The sequence below is a fragment of the Lissotriton helveticus genome, chromosome 2_1 (assembly GCF_964261635.1).
Source record: "Lissotriton helveticus chromosome 2_1, aLisHel1.1, whole genome shotgun sequence".
NCBI classification, from domain to species: domain Eukaryota; kingdom Metazoa; phylum Chordata; class Amphibia; order Caudata; family Salamandridae; genus Lissotriton; species Lissotriton helveticus.
In genome coordinates this window covers 1,019,382,156-1,019,395,699 of record NC_136059.1, presented here as the reverse complement: position 1 = coordinate 1,019,395,699, position 13,544 = coordinate 1,019,382,156, and positions in this window count along the sequence as shown.

The window sequence follows — 13,544 nt, the reverse complement described above, 5'->3', positions numbered from 1 at the left end:
GGAGTATCATATCCGCTTGGGGATGGAAAGTATTGTCATTCCTAGGTATTGCAGTAACGATCATATTCAGTTGCTGCCTCTGTATACAATGTGGCCCTGCGATTTGCGGCATTTGTGCTACCTCTTGTATTCCTAGTCCTAAGTCCCGTTCCAAGACAATTCGAGACGAGCAAATGATGCTATATGAAATAATAGATGGTATCATGAATATAGATGTTTCCTGATGGAAACGTAGGGCACAAGGAGGGAATGTGGAAAAGTAAATTTTGCCATGTTGTATGTGCCTACGTGTTCCCCATGTTATGATATATGTGCATGATCGATATGCATGTATTCCCCTCTGATCAATTAAAGACGCAATTACAGTTGTGTCCATCTCTAGTATGCCAGTTTCCAGTCCTCGTGAATACAACGAATATCAGGCCTATGTAATCCGACGTTGCCACGTTTCACAGTGTGCACGTTAATTCATTGAATTATCCCCGTTTCTAGGCCTCAAAAGGGCCCGGACTCAGATTCAGCTCATGTTTCCTGAACCCTCTCCGAGGAGCGGTACAGCCCCCACCTGTATTCCTGACCCTTCACTTACTTTCATGCCTCACAGTGCCCGGCTCGGCCTGGCCCTGCCTCTTAGTCTGCCAAGAGTATGTTATGTTTCCAGTTATCAGTCCAGCCCTCCTTCTCTGCATTCCTAAGCTACTGCATCGCATCAATAGTTTCCGTCATAGTCTAGCCTTTACGTCTCCATGTAAGAGAAATACTGTATTAATGGTCATTTAATATTCCTCAGCACGCACTACATGTAGAATAATGCATGCCCCAGTCTTAGAGTCTGTTAGCCTTTACCCTGATAACATTTGGATTCTATCAACATGTTCTCTAAACATCAGATACTAGATAGTGTTTAGGTACATGTCGCTCTGACTCTCCAGACTTTAGTCTCTTCTTCTAGCGCAGAAGTCATAGCCCCCCAGTTCTTCCTAGTAACACGTCATTGCCAGCTTGCGCGCACCACTAGGTCAGAGGTCCCGGCTCCTTAGGTAGCCCCCTCCATGTTTCCGCCCCATTTATGACATATTCTGTTACGTTTGCATCACATGTCTATGTATACGCCCTGTACACACCTCTTGTTACACCCACTTTATGCCTTATCTTTCGCGACTGCTACAAACTCCGCCTACTGCTACGCCTACTGTACTGAATACAATGTATTTGTTTAACTATAAATATTGTGTACTGTTATTAAAGTTTGCTAGCCATTCCCAGATCCTGCCCCGGCAGCTGCCGGGCCCTGCCATCCTATTCCCGTGCAGGTTGTCCTGTTGCTGTCCTTTATGCTGTATTAAAACCTGCAAACTCAAGATACCTCGAATCTTGACTCTTATTTATTGAGCTATCTGTTATTGTATATCTAATCAAAAATAGAACAGGTATTTAATTATTTATTTACCACAGTGCAATGGGATTGAGAAGAAAGCCTGACACAAATCAATCACAGAAAACCATTCAGCTTGGAACGGTATCTGGAACAGTATCACTGATGGATTCGGTACCACTGGACAGCATGGGACGACTATGTTGTTCACCTTTCGCAAATCCTGCACTATCCTGAACTTCCCACTTGGCTTCTGCAAACCCATGATCGGAGAGTTACAGGGACTGCCCATAACCTCCTTCGGAATTCCCTGTCTAATAATGGACTCAATCACGGGTTTTATACCTGCAAGGGTCTCCGGAGCCAACTTGTACTGGGGTGTTCTCGGGAATTCAGCATTCGGTCTTACTTGGATTCTAACGGGCTCTACTCCTTTGATCAGTCCGATCTCTTCCCCTGTAAAGTCCCACACCTGCGGTGAGACAGAGTCCCTCAAATCCCAGGGGAGTTCCTCCACAGTTAAAGCAGGGTATAATTCAATGCACACATGCGTATTTGCAAACTTAAAGTCAGCATCGTCATCGTTTGTCTGTAATTCTACTCCCTTGGGGGTATAATAGATGGTGCAATTGAGTTTACACAAAAGATCTCTTCCTAACAGGCACACAGGACCGGCTCAGTCAGGGGGTTTGTCATTCTTCTGTTTGCGACTCCTACAACTTGTATGGTCTGTCTTGAAAGGGGCAAGTTGGGGACTACCGCAGACCGCACAGTAGAGCGAGAAGCACCAGTATCGACCAAAAAGGTGGTGGCATGTCCATCCACATCTGCCTCGACAAATGGTCCTCTCTGATCTACCTCCAGTACTGCTCCAAGAGTACAACCCTTCTCCCCATCCATGTATCGCCCTGTCACTGGGTCAAAGTAGTAGCACTCGTCCCCTTTGACTATGAAAGGCATCTGCTTGTAAACCTTGTTCCCTGCTGAAATCTTCGGCGGCTGGGGAACCGGAGCCCTAGGGGCTGACATCCCCCCTTTTGTCGTCTGGAATTTTGCTACTGTTACCTTCCGTACCGGAGGGGCTTGTACTTCCTTCCTCCTCCTCTTCCTCCTGTACCTGATTGTCAGGGTTATGGGGACACTCGCGTCTCCAATGCCCGACCTCATGACATTGATGGCACTTGGTCGTCTTTTTCAGGGTCGCTATATCTATCCTTGGTCTCGGACCTTCCTCGTTGTCCCTTTTCTGTCCCCCTGATTTCCTCCCCAGTGTGTCACTTCCTGACTGACACTGTCCTCCCGCTTGCATCTGTACTAACATCAGTTTATCCTTAAGCTTCCTTGTCTTCGAGTCTATCTCATCACTGCAATACCTCGCGTACCTCAAGATCTCATCCAGCGGCTTGTTCTGCCAACAAATTAAATGCTGCTGTATCATGAGACAGATATCAGGCCTCAGTCCCAGGACAAACTTGGATACAAACTGTCCCATGTCTTTTGGATCCATCACATCTAATCCACTATACTGTTTGAAAATCTGCAATAGCCTCTCATAATATTCATGTACTGTCTCCTTTGGTTCTTGCCTAGTCCGATCTATTTTTACCCAGTAAATGTCCTGTGGTGGTACCTTAGTCTTTAGCCACGTGATCGCCTGCTCATACTTTGCCATCACCCTGGGCGACGGTCCATTTGTGGCAGCATCTCGCTCTGGCTCTGCCGTGGGCCATTAAACGCTGACCTTACATGCTATCCACAAATCACCTGGAACCACAATGTCAAACAGCGTGTTCAAATCAATCCACAACACCTTTGAGATTTTAACGAACCTCTCTACCTGTTTGTACCATTCCACTAGACTCTCACGCAACTTTGGAAATGTGTTCGTAAAGGCAGCCAGATCTCCCCTACTCCAGGGTACATGTACATAGCCCCCATGAGCCACCTCCCGCAGGGGGTACGCCTCTGTGTGCATCAACCCTCCTCCCGGGGATGTCTCAATAACACTCCGTCTAACACTCTTTTTCTTTGACCACCTTTCCTCCCATTTCTCCAACTGGGACCATGTTTGGATTCCCAGAATCAGTTCCCTGATGTGGGTTTTTAATCCGATCACCCTCTTTTCTTCTAGATCTTGGTCCGAGTACTGCAACCTATGGCCACCCTGTAGTGCTTTTGTCTTTGTCAAATCCACGGTATACTTATTCGCTAATTCAGAGAGCTTCTCATGAGCTGTCCTAGCTCTCCGTGTAACATCCTTCGCCACAAACAACAGCTCATCTGGTTCGTAGAGTTCGATCCTTTCTAGTGGCAATGTACCTTCCACTATTTCCTCCACTTCTGATTTCAGTCTCAGCACATCTACCCTTCTTGCCTTTATTGTAGCCTTCAACGTACCTCGACTAGAAGTTCCGTTAGAGTCCCTCCCGCCACCATCCTGACTCTCTCGTCTGTTTTCTTCAGGTGTGTTAGGGGGAACCCTTCCGTTTTCCCAACCTCCTCGGTCCCACTCCTGTCTACTGTCCCTAGAGGTGTGGTGGGGCGCCCCCCTATTCCCCACCCCTCTGTGTTCCCATTCCTGCCTGCTTTCGCTAGGCACGCAGTGAGACATCATCCTACTCTCCTGATTTCCAGACCCAGAATCGTTCATCGATCTGTTGCTCTGAGTTTTCTCAATTGTGTCCCATTCCCTCAAATCTGGCCTTAATTCTGTCATCGACTTCGGCCGTGGTCCCCTCAAGTCCATTGGTCCCCTCCAACCCCCCTGCTCTTCAGAGGAGTCTGCCGATGCTGCCAAAGGAGTGCTTCTTTCTACAGGCCTTGGCAACTGCCTCCACCCTTCCACTGCATTACTCCTTTCTTCGCTGGTACATCCCTCACTTCCCATTCGTGGCGGACTCTCGCCTTGTTTCTGTTCTGGATTGTACACTGATACTATGGGACCTATGGTAACGTAAGAGCATCTGGCAGTTTCTGAGAGTTAACACCCTCTTCTACCCGAACTTTTTGCACTGTAAATCTTACCACTACTCTCGCCACTGGGGAAGGTGGAGGTGCCTTTTCTCCCTCCGCTGGGCCAAACTTGTCCCCTGAGGTGCTCAGACCACTCACCATTTGGACCCCACCATCCCCGACAGAGTCTTCCCGGTTCTTTGCTGATGTTGGCATTCCCCCAACTCAGGATTGTATGGAGGGGGTCTCTCTGACAACAGTCTCTTTATCAGGCTGTCATCTGTCTCACTGTCTTCATTCTCTGCTCTGTACTTTTCCTCTGCGCATCGCCTGTATTTACCAGCAACGGGTACAACCTGTCCCCTTCGATGGTCTGCACTCTCCACCTCTTGGCCAGTGCATTTCATCTCGCATCCTGAACCGCCCTAACTGATCGTTTCACCCTTTCTTGTCTCCTATCCCTGTTCTTTTCATGGGCTGCCCTGATCCACGCATTCAGTGCTTCAAACTGTATTGGTCTAGGCAAAGGTCGCAACGCAGCCATAATCGCTTTCAGCTGATACAACACTTCTAGTCTAAACGTTCCATATTTAGGAAATGTCAATTCTTCCTTTCCGTCTGTCATCTTACACCAATTATCAAGCCACAATATGGTATGTAACCCAACATTCGTTGCCATATAATAAGCTGGAGTATCCTCGGGTGGAGCCTCCTCCCCACCCCGCGGTTCTATCATCTTTTCACCCTTGAAACAATTTTGCAACACTTTAAAACATTTCATGATGAAAACCACAACGTTTCCTTGTTCTACGGCGCTTGTTTACTTCCTGACGACAATCCGCCAATCTCAGCGCGGCTTCTCACTAACCACCCTATCCCAGCGCGGCTCCTTCTGACGTCACTCGCCTCCGTTTCGCAGCAGTTCCCCTCCTCTCTCCGCTCGTCTCCCGGTCACGCATGCGTCTCATTCATACACTAGAAATGATCACTTCCAATCAAGCAACCACTTCCTTGACTGTACGTCCACAGTCTGACTGTAATTGTCACCTAAACTGGCAACTGCCTGTCCGCTAACGGCTAGACAAATCGCCTCAACTGATAGGTTACAAACTCGCGGCAACTTCCGACCAGCGTCCGTTACCCACGCACTCACACACACATTCCCCCTATCTCGGTCTTGTGGGCGGTCAATGGTACCTCATGACCCCCTTAACAATGGTCGACAATTACTATGGGCGTTCGATACACCCAAACCACTTAAACTCTCCTCTGAGCTTAAGATTTTCTCCGGTTGCGCGTGCTCACAACCTGACTTCCTTTCACACTACAGGCATTCAACTCCGCAAGACAAAACAACACGACGACATGACATAACCGCAAGCTAACAACGCATGACCCTTTTCATACTCACTCTCTTCCGACCTGCTGCTTTCGGCCGCACCGTCACTCTCCGTCAGTTTCCGTGGATCGCCATCCCCCGTCCTCGATTCTCTGGACACTCTTCATTTGTTCTCTATGGGCCTCGGGGAAATCTCACCTATTTCTAGATTACCCTCACTCCAGAAGATAAACCATCCTACTCTGCTACCAACTGGAAAGGCGGGATTTTTTCTTCTAGAGTCTTCTTACCATTCTCCAAAAATCCCGTCACAGGTCGACTGGACCTTTTTACCTGTCATAGAGTGAATTAGGCAACCTATTTACCAGCCATAAATACTTGCATCAATTCCCATTTACTTTCCCCAAAGGACCACCGACTAAGAACCAATTCTGAAGATTTATTACAGAAATGGAAACAGCTGAAGATACAAACATCTCAACATGAGGTTCAAAAGATAGACAGGCCCTAATACAAACATAATCCTACGGAAAAATCTTAGGCGGCTTATGAATAATACGAGAATCATTTCCAGAACCATCAGGCTAATAAAAATAGCTGTAACTTGAGTTCTAGAATGCATTGGAAAGAAAAGCCAAGTTAATCTATCCCTACTCTATCCTAAGTGTCATCCCTACTCAACAATAGCCCATTCCTAGCCAAAGGTGTCAGCCGTGGTGACTTCCGAAGAAGCTCACTCACTGTCTCCCAAGACTGATGTAATTCTCAAACCTAGCTAAGCTCTTTGTCCATCCAACCGCTCTCTCTAGCTCCTCAGCCCATCTGCTCTGCCTCCACCCTCGGGATGCTGTCCCTAATACAAAACCCCACAATACTGGTGACACGCCTACAGGTACGCCCCTCTCGAAGGTGTTGGTTTCCAAAATTTTCCATCACGGCACTCTTCCATCCTTTTCGGTTAAAACGTCCTTGGGTCCCAGACTCTCCATCGCTTTAAGTTGAATCTTTACATTCCTCAGCTACTCCTCCATGTCTGAGTCTAGCATCCTAACGCTCATACACAACGGGCCCTTTTACTCTTCTGTCTACATGGTGCTGCACCTGCAAGGAAATACATGAGAATCGGCTCACACATTCTTTAGCGTTGGTTAAATTTAGCCAAAGGCCGCTTTTACAATATAATTCTAACATTTAATGCGAAAAACATTTCCAGTCAGGCCTACTCGATTTCCATGGAGTGGACCTTTACACGTTTCATAGGCCCCACATTCTACATGAATAATCTCTTCGTTCTTTAGGCCTCCAACTTTAAAGCAAATACATTTTCTACTTCGAGCAGCTAATCACTTATAAAAGAATGCAAATGTAAATTTTAATGAAGCAGACCTAAACATACAATGGTGTTCTAATTAAACAGCATCATTAATAATTCAAACCCTTAACATTTGTTCTGCAAGTAGTTCTAACGTCAAATACTTCAGCTCTCAACCCTACATTGCATTTGAACATGATTAGTAAACCCTTTACATATGCGGGTGCTGACTACTTGTACATATGATGCACCCCTACAATTTTTTTCATTTCTGTCTAGCGCTCCTCATGTATGCTTCTCCAGACCAGCCTCCTTGGCTTCACAACACACTCTACTATTTCAGAAACGCAAGGCTGCACCATATTTACAAGAATATGGTTCAGCCCTGCGTTTCCCCTGCACTGGCGCTACATTTAATAGAGGAAGATTGTTTATGTGCAGGAAGGTCCCCCTTCCTGCACATAAACAATATTGAAATGTTATTTTGTCACTTCTATATGTACTGCTTAATGCATGATACATGGAAGTTAAAAAATTTCTTTTTTTTAAAAATATTGTTCATGTGCAGGAAGGGTCGCCTTCCTGAACATAAACAATCCAAGGCGTTTTACAAAAACGAGGATAAATGAAACATTTCTCATTGTTTCGCCAAGTTAAGACCAGGTTTTCCCAGGCCTTCATTTTGGCGCTGCTTCCCATTTACGCTGCTCTTGTAAATAAGCGGCAGCGTCAAAATCAATGTGTGGCGCAGAGGAAACGCCCACCACAACACGCACTGCCCACCGCTTTCACGCTAAGCATTGTGTCAAAGGGAGTCTTATTTACAAGGGACCGTGAAGCCACTTAACGTGGCGGTGTAAATAAGGCAAAGCCCCTTTCGCCACAGAAAACTCTCAGAAAGTGATGCTCCCATGGTGATAGGGGCTTGTAAATATGCCACTAAAATCATTAGTAATTTGAGTATTTGTTTTGTGTGCACATATGTGTTAATTTTTTCCGAATTACGGTTTTAATGTTTGAAATTTAAATCCTACAAATTGCTTGGGGGTCCCCAGCTTCCAGTGGTGACTCTATGGGGGGTCCTCAGGAGTGAAAAGTTTGGGAACCACTGCCCTACAACAAAAACACCAACGACTAGTCATCCCAGAACATGCCACTTAGATTACATGAAGTAACGTGGATAACAATAGCACTCTTTCATTATGCTCTTACACCAGTCCAATACAAGATGTAAATAAAGAAACGTGCAACTTTGAAATGTTTATTTCTAACACCAAAATCTCATGCAGAGTACCTTAGATAATACAACCAAACATATTATCACAAACAAGGTTGTCAGCATTGTTACTATTCTATAAGATACAAATGGAAAAAGCATCCTATAATACTAAAGGTAAACAAATTTGAAATATACCTACTTTTGACCCTGTCTACCTAGCAGATTAGTTTATAACTACAGAAAGTCTCATAGGATTACATGGTCAGATCCATACCTCTGGTACTCAGCAGTAATAGATAACATTCAGTGTTCCACAAACTATCAAGTTATGAATATTCTCCAACTGTGTGTAACTTTGCCTCCACAATGCATTATGAAAAGCGCAAGTATCAAAGGTGGACACAACTGCATATGTATTTTGACTCAAAGTTCCGAGGATCATTCTGAACAGACACAGTATTCAAGATAACTTTGATGTTCCATGCTCTCACTATACATACAAAACTAGCGAGGCACTTTACAAATCTAGCATACCAAATTATTCTCATATAAAACAAAATACTCAACCTTCTCTAAACAATATCACAAGTATGTGTCACGTGCAAAGCAGAGCAGGAAAGCAAAAATAGTGTGTAAGCTTCTAATAAACCCATGCTAACTTAACAGGGTGTGAGTGAAAGCCTCAGCCCCACAGCACCCTTTCTTCATCAAAGCACGTGATATAAACGTGTGCCACTTAGAAACGCACACTCCAAGACTAAAAACCAGAGTCAAGTTCACATTTCCCAAAAAAAGTTATTCGCTCTTTGATAGAAAGCAGTAGCTAAAAACTAAAGAATACGCAAAAAAAACCAAAGAGTCTTAATCCACCAGCGTGTAAGCACAGTAAGTAGCAACAGCCTCCAACAGGAAGTCATTGTTCTCATCTGAAAACATTTCAGCCATCCAATTCAATAGTGGGAATGAACATACCAGTTCCTCAATGACTAGAGCCTCTATCACCATCGGAGGAAAACTCGGGTCATCTTCAATGTAACTGCGTGCCAAGAACTCAAGCGCCGCTGCAAAAACATTCCATCGTCCCATTATTACATGTGTCGCTGCTAAGGCCATAATCCCGCCGCCAGAACAGAGCACGTCATGAACCACTATAGGACTCATCAACTGGTCATAATCCCTGTTGGGAGGCACCGTACTGCAGAGACACAAATCCAGGGCCAAGTCGAAATCACAGCTCAGGCAATGGAAGACAGGCTGAACGCATGTGAAAAAAGAGAATCGAAACGATAATCCATAAGCTGCACTCAACGTTGCAAGAGGCAGCGCGCCATAGTAACTAAGCATTCGGTTGCGGACCAGCAACAACCGAGAAATATTGTCGTCTGCTGCAAGATGTGCATCCATTTTTAAGTAAACAAATTAATACAAGCACACTGGCAACTAATGTGACCATTAAGCACAATTCACCAAAAATGCTGCAAAAAATGCAATGAAAAAACACCGACAAGACACCAAATATACTTTCTACAAAAGTCACAAGACCAATTCTTATAATTTTAAAAAAGTAAGCTAACCCCCTACTCGAGGACGCATTAAAGATAGTCTCAATTAACTCCCTAAAATTCCACGTCACGTCTGTATTTAACAAAGCATACACTTCTGTGCGGGTGTTTGCTACATGAAGGACAAATGTTTCTCTAGCAGATGTAAGAGCGACCTCTTTTTGAGACTATAGCGCTCTTATACGACTCATTTGGTTGACTCTGCTTTCAAGGTCGAAATCGACAGCCAGATGGAAACATCCAGCTTCTTATGCAGAGGAGTTAACACAACTTTTTTTTAATCAAACCACACGCTCAGTTACCGTAATCATATAAGCATTGCCTAACATCGCACAATAAGACACAGAGCTGAATCGGATCTCCAATGAGTGACCACTTCTAACTATTCTCATAGCGTGCCCTGTGCGCTCATTTGATAGTGAGAGAGTTATCGCACCATAGTTTCTACTGCTAATCATTCTCAGCATACGCTACGAATACGATAAAACGTCGATAATTTTAAAACCGGTCCTTGATAATATGCCCCGAATTTCGTAACGCGCCCTGCATCGCAAAATGCCATGCAGGGCACGGAACGAAGAGGCATATTATGAACAACATAAGGCGATACATTATCGCCGCTTTTATTGACAGAAAACTGCTGATAAAGCGGTAATAATGGGCTTGATAATAGTCCCTTGTAAATTCCCATAGCATCCCAGGTTCTGGTGTTAACTTGGACTGCTATGGAAATTCACAGGGGCATATTATCAAGACTATTATCGCCGCTTTATCTGCAGTTTCCTGCCGATAAAACCGGCGATAATTTATCGCCTTATGTTGTTGATAATGTGGCCCGAAATTCGTTTTATTAATTTAATTGTTTACTTACCTACAATCATCCAGATTCCGTTGTTTATCACCCCCCACCCTGCCCCTCCCCCGCTCCGCCTGTCTCACTGCAACTCCCTCCAGGGGCCGCGTCTGGGCTTGATAATACACCGTTGTTAATTCCCATAGAAGCCCATGTTAACACCAGAACATGGGCTTCTATAGGAATTAACAAGGACGTATTATCAAGCCCACCCTCCCTTCATTAATAAAAAACTCCAGACAATGCAGGTACCCGGAGCTGGAAGGTCATTTGACATATTACTGCCCCAGAAAGGTGGTGTTCCCCGATACGTGTACGGTGAGAGAGGGAGGGAGAGCTCAAAACATATATTTTTTTTAAAAAGACGCTAGGGGTGCCGCTCCCCGAGACTTCGGGGAGTAGGACCGTAACCCCCACGCATACTTGAAAATAGAACCAGAGAAGTGCCGTTCCCCAGTGCTCGGAGCACCTTACAAGCCCCCATTATGCAGAAAAATTACCCCCGTAATTTGCCCCCCGGGACCTAATGAATAAAATGGACTTCTACTTTTTTTTCACCTTTTCCCCCGCGTACAAGTACTTCACGAGTACCCCGCCATATTTTATTTAAAAAAAAAATAAATTGAGCCTAAAGATCCATGTACCACCCCCTGACCAAGGCTATAGGCTCAGAATGTTTCTACCCTGCCCCCTTTCCTTATTTCTCAACTTTGTTATACTGTTTTCTTGTGACTCTGCTCGCCCGACAAACAACATGGCTGCCAACACTTCCTGGTTTGGAGTATTGACAGCCAATCAGCATGCAGCTCCTGCTCGTAATTGTAGGTATTTATATGCGCCTACGCCACGATTTTTCTTTAAAAAAAGAAAATAAAAAATAGATCCTAAACATCCATTTACGAGCCCCTGAGCAAGCCTAGAGGGTCAGAATGTCTCTACCCTACCCCCTTCCCTTATTTCTCAACTTTGTTTTACTGTTTTCTTGTGACTCGGTTTTAGCAAGGCACAAGATGGCTGCCAACACTTCCTGGTTTCGAGTGTTGACAGACAATTCACAACCAATCAGCATGCAGCTCGCGCTCGTAATTGAACAGATTTCAGTATGCGTACTGAACTCCGACTCTAGATATCGCTATGATTTTACGTGCAATTTTCTCAGAAACTACTAAACGGATTAACACCATTTAACAAAAAGCACAATCTGCGAACCGATCTCTACCTCTCTGCCAAATTTGGTGTAATTCCGTTCAGCCGTTCGGGCTGTAGCCCTGGCTAAAGGTCCCTATGGAAAATTGCATGGGGAAAACACGTTTTGGGTCCCCCTTTTTTCTCGGTCCCCACTTGACGAATCACCCACAAACTTTCAGGGAAGGAGCGGAACCGAGCAGGCCATTTTCTTGGAGAAATTCACAAAGATTTGTCCACCGGCGCCAAAGTTATTCCAAATAGAATGTTGTGGATTTCCTATGGAAACTAGGTCCTAACTATAACCACCTACTGGCGACCGCCAGTAGGTAATATATATATATACTTTCACTGAAAAAACCATAGGTTTTAGGGGTGTTATAGTTAGCTGGACATTTCACTCATACAGAACTATTGAAATTCCTCCTTTATAGTAAGTTGCACCAACTGTAACTCTCGCGCCCGCAACCACTGGTGATGATGTCACATATTACATCATTTATGACATGGTCAGTGACATCACTCATGACATCTCAAATGACTACACTGATAAAATATGTCATGCCCACCATCTTTCATGTATGCAACTATGAACGAATATAGAGTCAGTAATACCCCGTACCTTCCATGTTGGCCAAGTTGTGGAACTTTACAGATATAATCACACATTTGCTTATAAGACCCGGGTGACGTCAATACCACAAAACGGACACCAGAATTACTTGATTTCTCATATAAATCACGACGGGACCATGCCCATAGCTCCGTAATCATGGTTGAGAGCCTCGCGCAGCACTGCCATACGTCAGGCCAGCCCACTCCACTAATGCTTCAAGGAAAACACAACAACAAAACATTGCCCAGATTTCCATTGTAGTGATTTCTTAGTTCCTGGTCTTGTTGTCAGAACGGCACACACACACTCCCTCAAGGCTGGTATACACCCACCCAACACATCCGTCACTACACATGTGACCGTACCTATGAAAAAGATGGGGCGCGTGTGCTGCACGCCATTTTAGAGTTGCTCCCATCGCAAGCACTGTGATGGCCCGTCCTGGTGGTTCGGACGCCTCATGTAGGCCCGAACCACCGAACAGGGGGCCCACCACCACGTGCGTGGCCTCTTTGGTTACTGAGTTAGTGGTACCGGAAGAACTCAGCGGGTGAAGAACCTGTGATGATGATGATGGGAGCACAAGTATGTCGTTAGCCATAGCGATATCAAGACTCAGCACCATATGTGAGACTTCTTAGTGGCAGAGCGGGACTGCATGATGCAGAAGGTATCCTGTCCACAAAAAGGTGAGCCATGAGGCCTAGGTGCGCATCGGAGGGAGTCGATGGGGTGCAGCAGACTGGATACAAAAAAGTGACGCAGGGATTTCGGCGTACGCAGTCCTATATAGCGTATCTTATTGCATGTATATATTTTTTTACAATACTAGGAACGTTTTTATAATGGGTCAAACATCCGGAATATAAACTATACAAATAGTTGTTTTTAAATGCGAGAGGGAAGGTGTGTGAAAGGGCGATGTTATTGAACTCCACATTAAGATAGTAACAAATACCAATCATAACATCTTTCTTTTACTATCTTTTATATGTAGAGATTCAGGGCGTATTATGTCCCGGCAAGTGGTGAAAAACCCACCGGTAACAGAAAGGTGAGCTGCGAATATTCTTTGCAGTCACTCTCTCACTTCCTCTCTCCTTTGATAAAAAAATGACACACAATGTTAAC